The 16,366-nt window shown below is 42.1% G+C and overlaps 1 long non-coding RNA gene across 1 annotated transcript in view; it reads right to left on the bottom strand.

The window, feature by feature from the left end:
- The window catches only part of LOC306640618, a 395,158-nt gene extending 383,503 nt beyond the window's left edge, over window positions 1-11,655 (bottom strand). The window contains exon 1 of the long non-coding RNA XR_013757827.1: window positions 11,643-11,655. This is a non-coding gene — a long non-coding RNA (uncharacterized lncRNA). The remainder of the gene's footprint in view (window positions 1-11,642) is intronic.
- Between the last annotated feature and the right edge of the window lie 4,711 nt (window positions 11,656-16,366).

Genomic DNA, 16,366 nt, shown 5'->3' with positions numbered 1-16,366 from the left:
ACCCAGGATTCTTACTTCAAGACTGGCAAAAATGTTAAAACTCAGGATTCTAACTTCAAGACTGGCAAAACTGATGTGCTAGATGTTTAAAACCAAAGCATAGAGATCAAAGTCAAGTAAACCAAAGAGACAAGGATAAAGTCACCAATATTTGGTCCTTGACCTCTAAGGTGAACCAGGATCCAGGGAACAATAGGACACCTCTGAGAGCCCTGCAACTCTGGTGAGTCACCTGACCTGTTGATCAGGGGTGTTGAGAGTAACCTAGAGAACAGGAAGTGAACCAGTGCACACTTTGCAAAGAGCAGGGTCATTGGAGTGGATAATGGCAAACCACATGGGGCCATAAAGGGAAGCCAAGGAGGCCAATGTGATCACCAGACCTTGACCCATCCTGGAAGATGGTACAACTGCTAGAGGAAAAGCTAAAGGAGCCAAAAGTCTCCTCCTGAGTTCCCAAGAGTGAACCCTGGTAAATCTCAGCTGACTCTAAGAATAGAGAGGAAAAAGGTCAGTTTTGAGAAACTTGGTCTTAAATCACCTGGCAAGAGAATATAGCCAAATCACACCACACATAGGCATTTAAAAGATAGGACAATGGTTCTTTTATTGTCAATTGAGATGTACTTTTCTGTCAGTTCTCCCAGAAGCAAGTACAACTATGCAATGGTATAGTACTCAGCTTTAAAGAAGAATGAAATTCTGGCATTTGCTGGTAAATGGATGGAATTAGAAAATATCCTGCTAAGTGAAATAAGCCAGACCTGAAACACAACAGGCCATTTTTTCCTCTGATATGCAGAAGTTAATTCACAATAAGGGGAGGAGAGGGAAGAATAGAGTTACTTTATATTAGGTAGAGGGGAGTGAAGCAGGGGGAAGTGGTGTGGAGGAAGGAATGATAGTAGAGTGAAACAGACATTATCACCACATGTTCATGTATGACTGCATGACCTGCAACATGTATAATCAGAAAAATTAGAGATTGCACTCCATTTAAGTATGCTATATGAAAATGTATAATTGCATTCTACTGTTGTACAAGCAATTAGAACAAATATAATAACACATTTTAAAAAGTAAAGGAAATGTTTTCATGCAGCTGGCCTGATAAATATCACAAAAAACTCTGTCAGAGTCACAATTTGTGCCGAGTGAATTTGAAATCTTACAAATCTTCTTAACCTCCCGCCTATATGATCTTGATCTGTGTCTCTTGCCATTTTTTTGTAGTATCATTATTCTGAGCTGCTGCTCAGACCCCTCCCACTTTGGAGTCTGCAATTCATCATTTCCAGTCTGGCAACATGGTTTTTTGAAAAACATGATACCACTGATACCATGGAGAGAGGCCTGAAACCACTGAGAAACTTGGAAAGACCAGGAGAACAACTGATATCCTACAAAAAACTGAGAGCCCATGATACACTGAATAAAGGCTGCATCCCACTGAGATGCTGGCAAGAGACTGAGCCCCACTGAGATCCTTGAAAGGGCTCTGAACCTCACTAAGACACTGGACAAAGCATTGATCACCACTGTGACCATGTTAATTGCTGAACTTCACTGAGCACCTGGTCAAGGTCCTGGGATCACTGAGTACCTCATGGAGTTCCCTGAACCTCTTTGGCTCTGAGGGAAGACTCTGAGCCTCACTTATTCTCTGGTAATACCACTGAATCTCTTTGAGACTCTGGGAATAGAGTGATTGCAAGCCCAGACCTGCTTGTGAAAAAAGATTGTAAGAATGTTATGGTAATGTTATCGGCGCAACTTAAGAACAGTCTAATCACCACTGAGAAGTACAAATTTGAGAGTCTTTACTAAGCCAGCTGGCTGACTGTCTCACACAATGCCCCAAAACATGACTATTGGGAGAAAAGCCTGAACTACAGGGTTGTAGGGGTTCTTATACCAAAAATCACATTAATCATAAGTGTCTGTTGCTATGATTCAAAATTACACATTAACATCATGAAATCACCAACAGTGGGAAGTGGGTCAAAATGACCCTTATCTAGGTACACACTAAAGAATTGTTACTGACATCCACATAATTACCATTCACATGGTGTACTATTTAGGAGAAATAGGAATCAAAAGAGAGCAATTTTTCTTTACATAGGAATTATCATTCTTTATTGTTAAATATGTCACACTAAGTAACTGATGATGGGCACAGAGGTGGGGTGTTCCCATGGGAGAAGCTTATTTCCTACATAACATGGAGTCTCAGAGCAAAATGGAGTCTCTTTAGTCATTTCCCTTAGAGTCTGGCCTAGAACATTCTCATGGAGCCAGATCTGTCAGCCCATCAGAGTAAGAAACCTATCCCTGGGGAAGGGGTCAGTTCCCCTCACCTCTCTCAACCTTTTCCCAGGAAATCTGGTTGGCAATGAGTCCTTATCTTGTGGATTGCAGATAACTTCACCTGGGAGTCTGACTCCTCCCCTTTAAAGTGTAAATGTACCTGTAGGGTCTCAGGGCCCAAGGCTGGAGATTTCTGAAGGCCTTGTAAGAGGAGCCATTTCTTCCCCCTACTGCAGTCTGCTGCTGTAACATACTTCCTACTAGAGTCCATGCACAACCATATTTCTGGTAGACTAGAAATTTAGGGCACTATGTAGTGTTGTGGGGTGTAACTTAAGAACAGATTGATTGCCACTAGAAGTCCAAATTTGAGAGTCTTTATTAAGCTGGCCCACTGACTGTCTCACACAATGCCCCAAAAATGACTATTGGTTTTAGGGGTTCTTATAACAATAATCACATCAATCATATGTATCTGTTTCTATGATTCAAAATTACAAACTAACATCATGAGGCCATCAGCAGAGGGGGAAGTGGGTCAAAATGACCCTTACCTAGGAACAAACTAAAGAATGGTTACTAACATCCACACAATTGCCTTTCACATGGTGCATTGTTTAGGACCAATAGGAATCAAAAGAGAGCAATTTTTCATTACATAAGAATTGTCATTCTGTATTGCTAACCATGTCACATTATGTAACTGATGATGGGTATAGAGGTGGGGTATTCTTATGGGAGAAGCTCATTTACTACATAACATAGAGTCTCAGAGCAAAATGGAGTCTTTTTGTTCATTGCCCATATAGACTGACCTGTAACATTTCCAAGGAGCCAAATCTGTCAGGTCATCACACATAACCTATAACTATTGTGAGAAACTGTGGATGGTGCTCAGAATTTGGAGTTTGGCTTGTCTCTGGGCCCCTGGTATAAAATAATTTATTTGGAGTTCTCCTCTCTGAGTGCTATTTCTTGATTAGTCTTTTTTCCACAATAGCCCTGATACTGTTGTGGTTTAGACATTAGGTATCCCCCAAAAGCTCATGAATGAGACAATGCAAGAATATTCAGAGGTTAAATGACTGGTTTATTATAGCCTTAGCCCAATCAGTGAATTATTCCTCTGATAGGGATTAACTGAGTAGTAACTGAAGACATGTAGGGTGCATTGATGTTGCCATGTCACTGTTGAATGCTGATTTTAATTCCTTTGGGTTATATACCAAGTGGTGGGATAACCAGGTTAAATGGTGATTTCATTCCAAGCTTTCTGAAGGATCTCCATACTCCTTTCCAGAGTGGTGGCACCACTTGCAAATCCTACCAGCAGTATATAAATATATGTTTCCCCCACATTCTCTCCAAACCCACTGTTTCTTCTATTCTTGATAATTGTCATTGTGACTAGAGTGAGAAGAAATCTCAGTGTAGTTTTTTTGTCTCTTTTTTAAAATTTATTTTTATTGTAAACAAATGGGATACATGTTGTTTCTATTTGTACATGGAATAACATCTTACCATTTGCGTAATTAAACATTTACAATGGGTAATGATGTTTGATTCATTCTGTTATTTTTTACTCTCCCCCCACCCCTCCCACTCCTCTTTTCCCTCTATACAGTCCCTCCTTCCTCCATTCTTCCACCCCTCCAACCCCCCAATATATGTCATCATCCGAATATTAGTGAAATCATTGTCCTTTGGATTTTTGAGATTGGCTTATCTCACTTAGCATGATATTCTCCAATTTCATCCATTTACCTGCAAATTCCATAATTTTATTATTCTTTATAGCTGAGTAATATACCATTATATATATATATATATATATATATATATATCACATGTTCTTTATCCATTCATCGATTGAAGGACATCTAGGTTGGTTTCACAATCTGGCTATTGTGAATTGAGCATCTATGAGCATTGATGTGGCTGTATCTCTGAAGTATGCTGATTTTAAGATTTTGGGTATAGGCCAAGGAGTGGGATAGGTGGGTCAAATGGTGGGTCCATTCCAAGTTTTCTAAGGAATCTCCACACTGCTTTCCAGAGTGGCTTCACTAATTTGCATCCCCACCAGTAATGTATGAGTATACCTTTTTCACCACATCCTTGCCAACACCTGTTGTTGCTTGTATTCTTGATAATTGCCATTCTAATTGAGATGAGATGGAATCTTAGTGTAGTTTTGATTTGCATTTCTCTTATTACTAAAGATGGTGAACATATGTTTGTTTGCTTGTAGATCTTATTCTGTGAAGTGTCTGTTCATATGCTTAGCCCATTTGTTGATTGGGTTATTTGTATTCTTGGTGTAAAGTTTTTTGAGTTCTTTATATATTCTGGAAATTAGTGCTCTATCTGAAGTATGATTGCCAAAGATTTTCTCCCACTCTGTAGGCTCTCTCTTCACATTGCTGATAGTTTCCTTTGCTGAGAGAAAGCTATTTTGTTGAATCTATCCCAGTTGTTGATTCTTGCTTTTATTTCTTGTGCTATGGGAGTCCTGTTAAGGAAGTCTGATCCTAAGCCAACAAGTTGAAGATTTGGACCTACTTTTTTTCTATAAGATGCAAGGTCTCTGGTCTGATTTCGAGGTCCTTGATCCATTGAGAGTTGATTTTTGTGCAAGGTGAGAGATAGGGTTCAGTTTCATTCTGTTGCATATGGATTTCCAGTTTTCCCAGCACCATTTGTTGAAGAGGCTATCTTTTCTCCATTGCATATTTTTGGCATCTTTGTCTAGTATTAGAAAATTGTATTTATTTGGTTTTACGTCTGTGTCCTCCATTCTGTACCATTGATCTACCTGTCTATTTTGGTGCCGATACCATGCCGTTTTTGTTATTATTGCTTTGTAGTATAGTTGAAGTTCTGGTATTGTGATACCCCCTGTTTCATTCTTCCTGGTAAGGATTGCTTTAGCTATTCTGGGTTTCTTAATCTTCCAGATGAATTTCATGATTGCTTGCTCTATTTCTGTAAGGTACATCATTTGAATATTAATTGGAATTCATTAAATCTGTATAGCACTTTTGTAGTATGGCCATTTTGACAATATTAGTTCTGCCTATCCAAGAACATGGGAGATCTTTCCATCTTCTAAGGTCTTCCTCAATTTCTTTCTTCATTGTTTTGTAATTTTCATTGTAGAGATCGTTTACCTCTTTGGTTAGATTGATTCCCAAGTATTTTATTTTATTTTTTTCTTGAGGGTATTGCAAATGGAGCTGTTTTCCTTATTTCCCTTTCAGCTGTTTCGTCGCTTGGATATAAAAATTCTTTAGATTTATGTGTGTTGATTTTATAGCCTGCTATTTTGCTGAATTAATTGATAAGGTCTAGAAGCTTTCTGGAGAAAGTTTTTGGATGCTCTAAATATAGAATCATGTCATCAGCAAATAGTGACAGCTTAAGTTCCTTTTTTCCTATTTGTATTTCTTTTATTTCTTTATTCTGCCTAATTGCTCTGTCTAGAGTTTCAAGGACAATGTTGAGTAGAAGTGGTGAAAGAGGACATCCCTGTCTTGTTCCTGTTTTTAAAGGGAATGGTTTCACTTTTTCTCCATTAAGAATGATGTTGGCCATGGGCTTAGCATAAATAGCCTTTACAATGTTCAGGTATGTTCCTACTATCCCTACTATCCCTATTTTTTCTAGTGTTTTGAGCATGAAGGGGTGTTGAATTTTGTGGAACGCTTTTTCTGCATTAATTGAAATAACAATATGATTCTTATCCTTATGTCTATTGACATGATGGATTACATTTATTGATTTACAGATATTAAACCATCCTTGCATTCCAGGGATGAACCCCACTTGATCGTGGTGTACAATTTTCTTAATATGCTTTTGGATATGGTTTGCCAATACTTTGTTAAGGATCTTTGCATCTATATTCATCAAGAATATTGGTCTAAAATGTTCTTTCCTTGATGTGTCTTTTTCTGGTTTGGGTATGAGGGTGATATTAACTTCATAGAATGAGTTTGGTTGGGTACCCTCCTTTTCTATATCCTGGAATACTTTGAGAAGTATTGGAATGAGTTCTTCTTTGAAGGTCTTGTAGAACTCGGCTGAGAATCTGTCTGGTCCTGGGCTTTTCTTGGATGGTAGATTTTTAATGGCTTCTCTATTTCATTGCTTCACATTGATCTGTTTAAATTGTGTATGTCCTCCTGGTTCAGTTTGGGAGGAGCATATGTCTCTAGAAATTTGTCAATGTCTTCAGTAGTTTCTATTTTGTTGGAATACAGATTTTCAAAGTAGCTGCTCATTAAGTTCTGTATCTGAGTGGTGTCTGTCGTGATATTTCCTTTTTCATCATGAATTTTAATAATTTGAGTTTTCTCTCTCCTCTTTGTTAGTGTGGCTAAGGGTTTGTCTATTTTGTTTACTTTCTCAAAGAACCAACTTTTTGTTTTGTCAATTTTTTGAATTGTTTCCTTTGTTTCAATTTCATTGATATCAGCTCTGATTTTAATTATTTCCTGTCTTCTACTACTTTTACTGTTATTCTGTTCTTCTTTTTCTAGGGCTTTGAGCTGTAATGTTAGGTCATTTAGTTGTTGACTTTTCATTCTTTTCTGGAATGCTCTCCATGCAATGAATTTTCCTCTTAGTACTGCTTTCATAGTGTCCCAGAAATTTTGATATGTTGTATCATCGTTCTCATTGACCTCTAAGAAATTTTTTATCTCCTCTCTGATGTTTTCTGTTATCCATGTTTCATTCAATAGCATATTATTTATTCTCCGTGTGTTGGAGTAATTTCTGTTTTTTATTTTGTCATTAATTTCTATTCTCAGTCCATTAGGATCTAATAGGACACAAGGCAGTATCCCTATTTTTTTGCGTTTCCTAAGGGCTGCTTTGTGGCATAACATATGGTCTATTTTTGAGAAGGTTCCATGTGCTGCTGAGAAGAAAGTGAATTTGCTTTTTGATGGATGGAATATTCTATATATGTTGGTTAAGTCCATGTTCTTGATTGTGTTATTGAGTTCTATGGTTTCTTTGTTTGGTTTTTGTTTGGAAGATCTATCTAATGGTGATAGCGGTGCATTAAAGTCATCCAGAATTGTTGTGTTGTGGTCTCTGTGATTCCTGAAATTGAGAAGAATTGTTTGATGTACAGGGATGCACCATTGTTTGGGACATAAGTATTTACTATCGTTATGTCTTCCTGATTTATGTTTCCCTTAAGCAGTATGAAATGTCCTTCTTTATCCCTTCTGAATAACTTTGGCTTGAAGTCCACTTTATTTGATATAAGGATGGAAACCCCTGCTTTTTTACTGAGTCCATGTGCATGGTAGGTTTTTTCCCATCCTTTCACCTTTAGTCTGTGGATGTCTTTTCCTATGAGATGAATCTCTTGCAGGCAGCATATTGTTGGGTCTTTCTTTTTAATCCATTCTGCCAGTCTATGTCTTTTGATTGATTAGTTTAGGTCATTAATGTTCAGGATTATTATTGAGATATGATTTGTATTCCCAGTCATTTGGCTTATTTTTGGTTTTTACCTTGGCTTGGTTCCTCCTTTGAGTGTTTTTTCTCTAAGGTAGTTCCTCTCTATGCTAACCTCCATTGTTGTTTTTCATTTCCTCCTCATGGAATATTTTGTTGAGAACATTCTGTAGTGCAGGCTTTCTATTTGTAAATTCTTTTAACTTTTGCTTATCATGGAAGGATTTTATTTCATCTTCAAATCTGAAGGTAAGTTTTGCTGGGTATAGGATTCTTGGTTGTCAACCATGTTATTTCAGAGCTTGAAATACATTGTTCTAGGCCTTTCCATCTTTTAGTGTCTGGGTTTAGAAATCTGCTGCTATCTGTATTGGTCTCCCCCATATGTAATCTGATGCTTTTCTCTTGCAGCCTTCAAAATCCTATCTTTATTTTGAATGTTAGGCATTTTCATTATAATGTGCCTTGGTGTGGAACTGTTGTGATTTTGTGCATTTGGTGTTCTGTAAGCCTCTTGTATTTGATTTTCCATTTCATTCTTCTGGTTTGGGAAATTTTCTGATATTATTTTATTGAATAGGTTGTTCATTCCTTTGGTTTGTATCTCTGTGCCTTCCTCAATCCCAATAATTGTTAAATTTGGTCTTTTCATGATGTCCCATAGTTCTTGGAGATTCTGTTTATGATTTCTTACCATCTTCTCTGTGTGGGCAACTTTATTTTGAGGATTAAATATTTTGTCATCATTGTCTGAGGTTTTGTCTTCCAAGTGGTCTAGTCTTTTCATGATTTTTCCATTGAGTTTTTTATTTGGTTTATTGTTTCCTTCATTTCAAGGATTTCCATTTGTTCTTTTTTTTTTTGTTTTTTTTTTTTTTTGAAAATCTCTATCTCTTTGTTGAAATGATCTTTTGCTTCTTGCAGGTGCTCTTTCAGCTTATTGGTATTATCATTCATTGCCTGCATTTGCTCTCTTATCTCATCCTTTGTTTCACAAATCATCTTAATCATGTATAATATGAAGCCCTTTTCTGACATGTCTTCTAACATACTGTCATTGGATTCTACTAATATAGAATCTAGATTTGTTTGGATCATTTCTTCCCTTGTTTTTTCATGTTGTTCATGTATCTTCCCTTCTAGCAGTGCTGATCTGGGGTATTGCAGATTTCCCCCTGTAGGCTTATAGTGGCCCTATTGGTTTCCAAACCCTTTCTTTAAGGGGAGATCAATATTAGCAGTGCCTATTCAGACACTATGCAATTCTAAACCAAATAGCCCCTATGGGGACAATAACAAAATTGTCGTAATAAACAGAATGAGTTCAATATTATGTTGAGTAAAACAAACAGATTTGCAATAAGTTCTGCAGTTTCAAATGGAGGACAAAGAGGATGCAGAGGGATGTACAATGTGGCTGTTAATGGTATAAGAAAAAATTATACAGAAGTTCTAGATAATAGAAAGTGTGAGAGTGTAATCAAAAGCAATTGGATGTTAGCAGGCAAAAAAGGGAGAAAGAGACTCTGAGGGAACAGGTAAACAAAAGGAAAAGAGAGCAAGAAAAGAAAGAAATAAAAACTTAAACTTTTTCAATAAGGAAAAAAAAGAAAATCTATAGTATAACAGTCATATAATAATGAAACATCCCAGAGTTCAGTAGCCGATGCATGAGAGGTACCTGACAATGAGCTTCAAGCCTCCAGCAGGCGTCTCAGGATGGGATTTGCCCCACCTAAAGATCGGAGCTACAGCATCCAGGATTATCCAAGATGGCTGCTCTGGCTTCCAAATTGTTGGCAATAGTGGAGCTTCAGCTCAGGTGTAGATGTGGTCAGCAGGAGGTCCTGGAGGTGGGATGTGGTTGGTCAGGCAGGGTTCCTGGAGGTTTGATGTGTTTGGTGTGGTCATGGGATCCTGGAGGCTGATTGCAATCAGTTGGTCTGGGGTTCTGGTGATAGGGCGCAGTCAGTTGGTCTGGGGATCCTGGCGGCAGGGAGCAGTCAATGTGAGGGTCCAAGAGGCAGGGAGTGATCGGTCGGGCTGAGGGATCCTGGAGATGGGGCTCAGTCATTCCGGCCAGGTGTCCTACGGGGCCTGGCTGTTTCTCAAAATGTCGGCAGCCATGTGTAATCAAACCTGCAGGTACTTTGACAGTAAACTTCCAGGGAACAGCAGGCAGCTGGTGCTCCACTGGTGGTCGGTGATCAGTTTGCTGACTGTTGTCAGACCATCAGGAGGTAAACCTCATGCTTTGGGTGATGGATAGGTGTAAGGCAGGTGATGGACAGGTGAGAGGCAGGCAAATGGCAGGTGATTGGTGCCAAGAAACAGATATCCTCTGCTTGAAACTGGAGTTATGGAGGGACAAGGAACCCAGCCTCCCTCTAGGCCACCATCTTGGATCTCCTCAGTGTAGTTTTAATTTGCATTTACTTAATTGCTAGAGATGTGGAACATTTTTCCATATATTTGTTGACTATTCATATTTCTGGAAAATGTCTGTTCTGTTCCTTTTTCCATTTATTGATTTTTTTTTTGGTTTCTTATTTTTGGTGTTAAGTTTTTTGAGATTGTTATATTTCTGTGTCAGCTGATGTTTCATCCTGCCGCTGGAGTCCTTAGTGCCAGTGGAGAAGCCTGAGGCACCTGCAGCATGACAGGGCACCATGGAAAGCTGACACAGTGCTGCCTTCCATGGAGCTGCCATCCTGTGCATGACCTCAAGGACCAGCTGGCCTCACAGCTGACCACATAGCACTATGTACTGGCACTGGCTAGTGATTTCTTTTTCTTTTTCTGGAGAGCCAGGAGCAGTCTGCCTTCACAGGGAAAGGCCTGCAGTGGACATTTCAAGTGTTGCCACAGGGTTATTTGCATAGCTTGACCCTATGCCATGTTTGGTGGCCAGTGATTTGGCCCACGGACTCAGGCACCCAAAGTACATGTTTTCTCCCCAGATGATATGTTGTTGACCACTGACTGTCTTGCAGACAGAAAGCTTGCAGCCTTGATCTTAGTGGACCATTTTGAGACACATGTTTGGGCAGTGAACAAGGTCCATGGTGCCAGGATCTGGCTTGTCTGTCAAGTTCTTGGTAAATTTCCATTGGGTAGGATGATAGTTTGCCTGAGGTTGTTATTGATAAAATTCAGGCAGATCTGTGACCAACAACTCTTGTTTACTTGTACACCTAGTTGGATTATTGGACACTGGTGGTTCCCACTTGGTCCAGTTGTGTCAATCCTATATGCCCTAGTGATGAAAGGGGGGTTGGAGGGACCTGGATTGCGGCCACTGAACAGATGCTCTAAGACACAGTTCAGCAAGCTCAATTCTTTCCTGTAGCACACCCAGCTTGTCCTGTTAAGCTGAATGGGTTTGGAGGAGGCCTGTGGCAGTGCAAGAGCATCTGGGGAGACCAGTAAGCTTCTGGTGACAGTACTGGAGTGTGCAGGAGTTTCACTACACTGATAGAGAAGCAGCTGGCAGCAGTGCATGTAGCCCTTGCGACTCAGAGTCTTTAACAGGTGCTGCTGAAGTTTTGGTGCATGGCAATTTTGTGTGGTAGGAGGGGTTGTGGTTTGGCCCTTACCCCACAGACAGGGGTAGTTCAGTCTCCTACCCTAGAAAAATTGGGGGCATACTTGTGAAAAAGGAATGACTTGTCTACTATTCCCTGTCCCTTGAGCTCCAACAGATTCTAGGGCCTGTGCAATATGCACCAAGGAATCACCAGGGAGTGCTGATAAAAATGGGGTCAAGGAGCCAGGGCTCTTCAAGGTGGGAGCAGCTCCTTGGCTGCCTGTGCTTGGGTGCCCTAAGGATTCAGTAGAGGGCTCTGGTCTCCTTCCACTGCTGCTGCTGCTAAACAGCCCTCTCCTGACATCTTATGGTATGATGTGGGAATGGGCAGAGCAGATCCTGGGTTGAGCCGCTATGACTTAGGGATGGTGGCAACTGCATGAACCAGGACCTCTGATCTTCTGTACCAACAGCTGGGCTGTGTTTAGGGGTCAACTCGGGGGTTACTACATGAAAAGTTGACAATGTCATCATAGTACATCGCCTTTGTGGGGGAAGAGGAATTGGCAGGATCTTTGGACCATAAGCCAATGACCAGTACATGTTCCTGTCCAGGCCCCTTGAAGCCCAGGGAGTATTGAGCCAATGCTCTGGCTGGGGTGTGGAGCTTCCAGTGGGTGCTTCCCTGACCTTCGTCTTGGTTTGCATGGCTGCCTAAGCTGCAGGAGTGAAACCATTGGGAATACAGGGAAACAGGGGGCCCTGCCTTCAATGTTAGATGTATGTAGGGGCCTGCCAGACCAGTGTGCTTGTGCTCAGGAGTTATCCACAGTCCTGACACTTGGAGTCATGGAGTGGCAGGTAGTGCAGGTTTATGACATGTCCCTTGACACTAAGTTAGGTTGATTCCACTGGCCCTTTTCAGGAGTGAGAAGGGGCCCATGTTTGCCTTGATGGCAGTGGATATGGCTACATGCTTGTTGATGGCCTTGTGGTCAAGCTTGTCAGCATGCTATGTCCCTGTGCCCTGACAGTGTTGATAGTCTGGTATGCATTCCCATCACAGTAGAGGCCACCAGGAACCATTTCACAGGTCATGGTGGCAGCAATGGAAGCTGGGTTACAGATTCCATGGTGGCTGCACATCCCACACCACCCACAGCTGCAGGCCTGATAGACATAATAGCCTGCTTGACGCAGGACTGCAGTCCACCTGCCTTTCAAGAAGGGGTGGGCACAGTGCCTTGTGGTACTTTGAGAGCTCTGAATGAGTATCCTGGAGAGGAGAACCAGCTCCTGTGGACATCTTGGTGCACCACCCAGCAGCCCCAATGCAGTTTCAGGTGGTACCAGGATTGTCCATACTTAAGCCTGGGTCAGAGAAGCACATGAATGTTCTTTTCCCTGCTCCCTCTGCATTCAATAGGGTGCAAACTTGTAGTGTACATGGTGCTGTACAGGAAAGTCCCCTGGCCTTGTTGGGTAGTCTATTAGCCCCATGAGAAAAGGTTTGGAATAGTGTGATCACCTTGTGACACACATGGATTGCTAGTGACACCACCATCCCCCAGGGGCTATGGTTGACATGTCTAGGCCCTGCAGATGGGACACAGTGTATAAGGCAACATTTGTTTTCCCCTGCCCATTTATGGTGTTCCTAGCATTGGTGTACATAGGGGCCAGCTGAGGTTTAGGACATAGCTGTGGGTGTGGTATGGCCACCCAGGTTAAGTTACCACAGGAAGCGACCTGTGCCTTCCTGTGGACTCAGAGCTGCCATTCATCCTCCTACATGATTTCCTGTGCTAGTTCCTATAAGTTCTATGTCCTTTCATCCCATGGTTGTGGTCATCACCCACATCCTTGTGAAGAGGCATACGCATATGGCTAGTGTAGCCAAACCTCTGCAGCTGAGTGTGCACTGAAGTGCCCGGAGTTTTTCTGGGAGATCCCTGTTGAATCCAGAATATGATTAGGTATACTGGACATGCTATGAAAGTACTTGTGCAGCCACCTCAGTATGGGTGAGGCTGGCAATGGGTGTTTAGTGATCCTAGGTGATGGGGACTGCTTTCTGACTGTGTGTTTTTTGCAGCTTGTATTGGTGTTGTGGCCTTGTGATTCAGAGCTCTACCCTCCTCACTAAGGATCACTAAGGAAGCCTTCAGAGGTTCAGAGGCACTAAAATGTAAGGCAAGTAATTCTAAAGGGGTGGATAGTAGGATAGTTCTTAAAATGGGCATAGTTAAGTTCCTTACTGAGGCTTCCAGTGGGCTAGGTTTTTCCTGTGTGGCCAATGTCATGAACTCTGATTCAGTGCATGTACTCAGGCCATAAACATGTTTGTGGATGCTGAATCTATCAATGAAACCTGATGGCAGTATGCATTTTTGTCTGGTCTACATGTAAAAAACAAATATATATATATGGAAAAGACTCAGGGGCCTAATGGAACTGGCTGGGGGAAGAAGCTAGAGATGGGGACTGGCAAGAGGTTACTGTGATGTCTCAGTGAAGATGGTTACTCTCCCAACTGCCTTGTATTTTCTTCTACCTGCTAGGCTCTGACATCTGTTTCCCAGGATCAGGGACTCCACAGTGGAAGCCATATAAAAAAATACTGATTCCCTAAGCAAGGCCCTGACCTCCACTGAATCACTGGAAAAGGCCATTAGCCTCACTGAGGATTGAAGATCCTGAAACCAATGATACACTGCAAAACAATGAAAATATATTTAGGCCCCCATTGAAGGCATGGAACCCTACTAAAACATTTTGAAATCCTTTAGCATACACTCATGCATGTCTGCCTGAACAGGATCTGAGCCCCAATAAATTACAATGGGACAGCTCTGAACACCACTGGAATTCTGGGACAGGTCTGAGAACCAATGCTGATACCTGATGGAAGGCCTTAGTGAGACCAATGATGCCTTGGAAGACGCCATGAGCCCCATTGATGAGCTGGATAAAGTCCTGAGGACACACCAGACACTGCAAAAGGCCCCTCAACACAATGTAGATGTTTCCGTGGAGCCCCGAACCCCCAATGAGAGTGTAGTGAAGCCTTTAGCCTCCAAAAAGCATCAGGGAAGAAGAATCTCATTCTCACTAAGATCCTGTAGAAAACCCCATAGTGCCATTGAAATTTGGGGAAAACCCCGTGACCCAATGATGTTCCAAAGAAAGTGTAAGATTAGATATTGGCCTCAAGAGATCAGACACAGGCATCTCAGCAAGGCATATTGGAAACAGTTCTCAGGTCGAGATTTAGTGCGCCCACACAGGGTAAAGGGTGGGGAAGTCTCTCTAGGTCTCCGATTGGGTGGCCTTTTTGTACACTGGGGAAGGTGAGTGTAGGCATCAGGGGTGCATTGTGTCATCCCCTGGGGTATCTGGAGACCCTGCTGGGAACCAATCCTTCTGGGATTTGATGGCAATCCCCCTGAGTGAGGGGCGTGTGTGCAAGATGCCATTAGGATTTATGTGTCAGCATCTGGTGCTCTTTGGCATGCACAGCTGCCTGATGCCCTTCCCCCATTCAGTCACTCCTGACTTCCCCAACCATTCAGTCTTTTGGTAATAAGGGCACTGGAGTCCATTTGGCTACTTCCTGCCTAATAGGGGACATTGTGGAGAAGATGCTTGAATGTGACTGCTCAGTAGGGAGGCGACTGTAAGGGTTGTGCAAGAGCATTGGTTGTATGTTACTCTGGCGACCTCACTCTTGCGACTCCAGACAGACTGAAAAGGACAGGGAACAACTATTAGTAGGAGTCTTATCACTAATGTGGGGGTAAGGATAGGGCTCAGCCAGGGGACAAGAGTGGAATCTAGCCATCCTGGTAAGGAGCCATGTGCCATGTTGTTGCTTCAGCCTCTCATTCAGGACATGTGGAAGCCTGGACACTTTTCTTGATCAGCCCAGTTTTTCATTGATTTGTAGTAACAACTTTCTTTAGGAAAAGACGTGTTCCTCCTTTGACTGCCATCCAGCAGATCCAGCATCTGATGGTTCTGTGAGGAAAACTTGGGCATATTAGGAGATATTTGTCTTTGTAATATTGCTTGGAAGGCAGCAGAGACTTCTTCTGCCCCTTGGAGTTTCTGTTCTAGCTTCTGGATGGCAGTGACTCCATAGCCAACTCCTCCTGCCCCCAAACCCAGAGGTTGCTATTGAAGAGACTTCAGGATATCCCTGACCTCCACTGGTAAGAATAAGGCCCATCCCATCCTAGGGATGGGATTCTGAGCAAGCAGGTGGATTCAGCTTCACTCTATAGTGTCAGCTGAGGACTAAAGTGGAGGTCACAGAGAAAGTGGAGGGCATATTGTACTCTAATTTCTTTGTTACAGTGCCATTGCACCAGAAAAAGAATCCTGGAGGAGCAAACATCAAGGAAAAGACCTGAACAGTAGGGTTGCAAGGTACTGGGGTAGAGGAGGTTGAGCAGCAGGTAAAGTTTGTTGAGGAGTTGTGAAAAAGGGGATCCCCCTCCAAAGGTGGAGATGGGTTCTGTGAGGTGCTGAGGAAGAGTTAAGGGGGAAATTGATAGGAACAGCTGTTTGGGATCCGATCCAAACCTGGGTAAAGGAAGCAGACCATGCTGTTGTTGATCCTGGACAAATTGAGAAGCTGAAGGCCTTGACATATCAGGGGAAGCCATGAGAAGCGGTCAACACTGGGATGAGCCACCTTGTTGAGTTGGGATTTAACTTCTTCTTCCTGCTCTTGGGTGTTTATAGAACCTTTGGAACCATATGAGTAGAGGCCCTCTAAATCGTAAGTGGAGCTGTGGGAAGTTTGTCTCCATACACATGTAGAGGTTGCCATCAAACCTGAGGATCATATGGGGGTCCAGGGGTCTTTGATAATTATGGTAATAAGGTTCCATTCACCATTTGGCCCAATTAGTTGCTCTCTAGGTTCTTCACAGAGTCAATGCGGTGCATTTCATACTGGTGATAAGGATCAACCCCAGGTGATGGGCCACTTTTGAAGTATGTTTTGGTCTGGTCAATCAGAAAGCAATCCATAGCAGTTGGGCTGTGTGG

This window comes from Sciurus vulgaris (genome assembly GCF_902686455.1).
Source record: "Sciurus vulgaris genome assembly, chromosome: 11".
Taxonomy (NCBI): domain Eukaryota; kingdom Metazoa; phylum Chordata; class Mammalia; order Rodentia; family Sciuridae; genus Sciurus; species Sciurus vulgaris.
The sequence above is the reverse complement of the archived record's forward strand: the minus strand, read 5'-3'. Positions and strand labels throughout refer to the sequence as shown.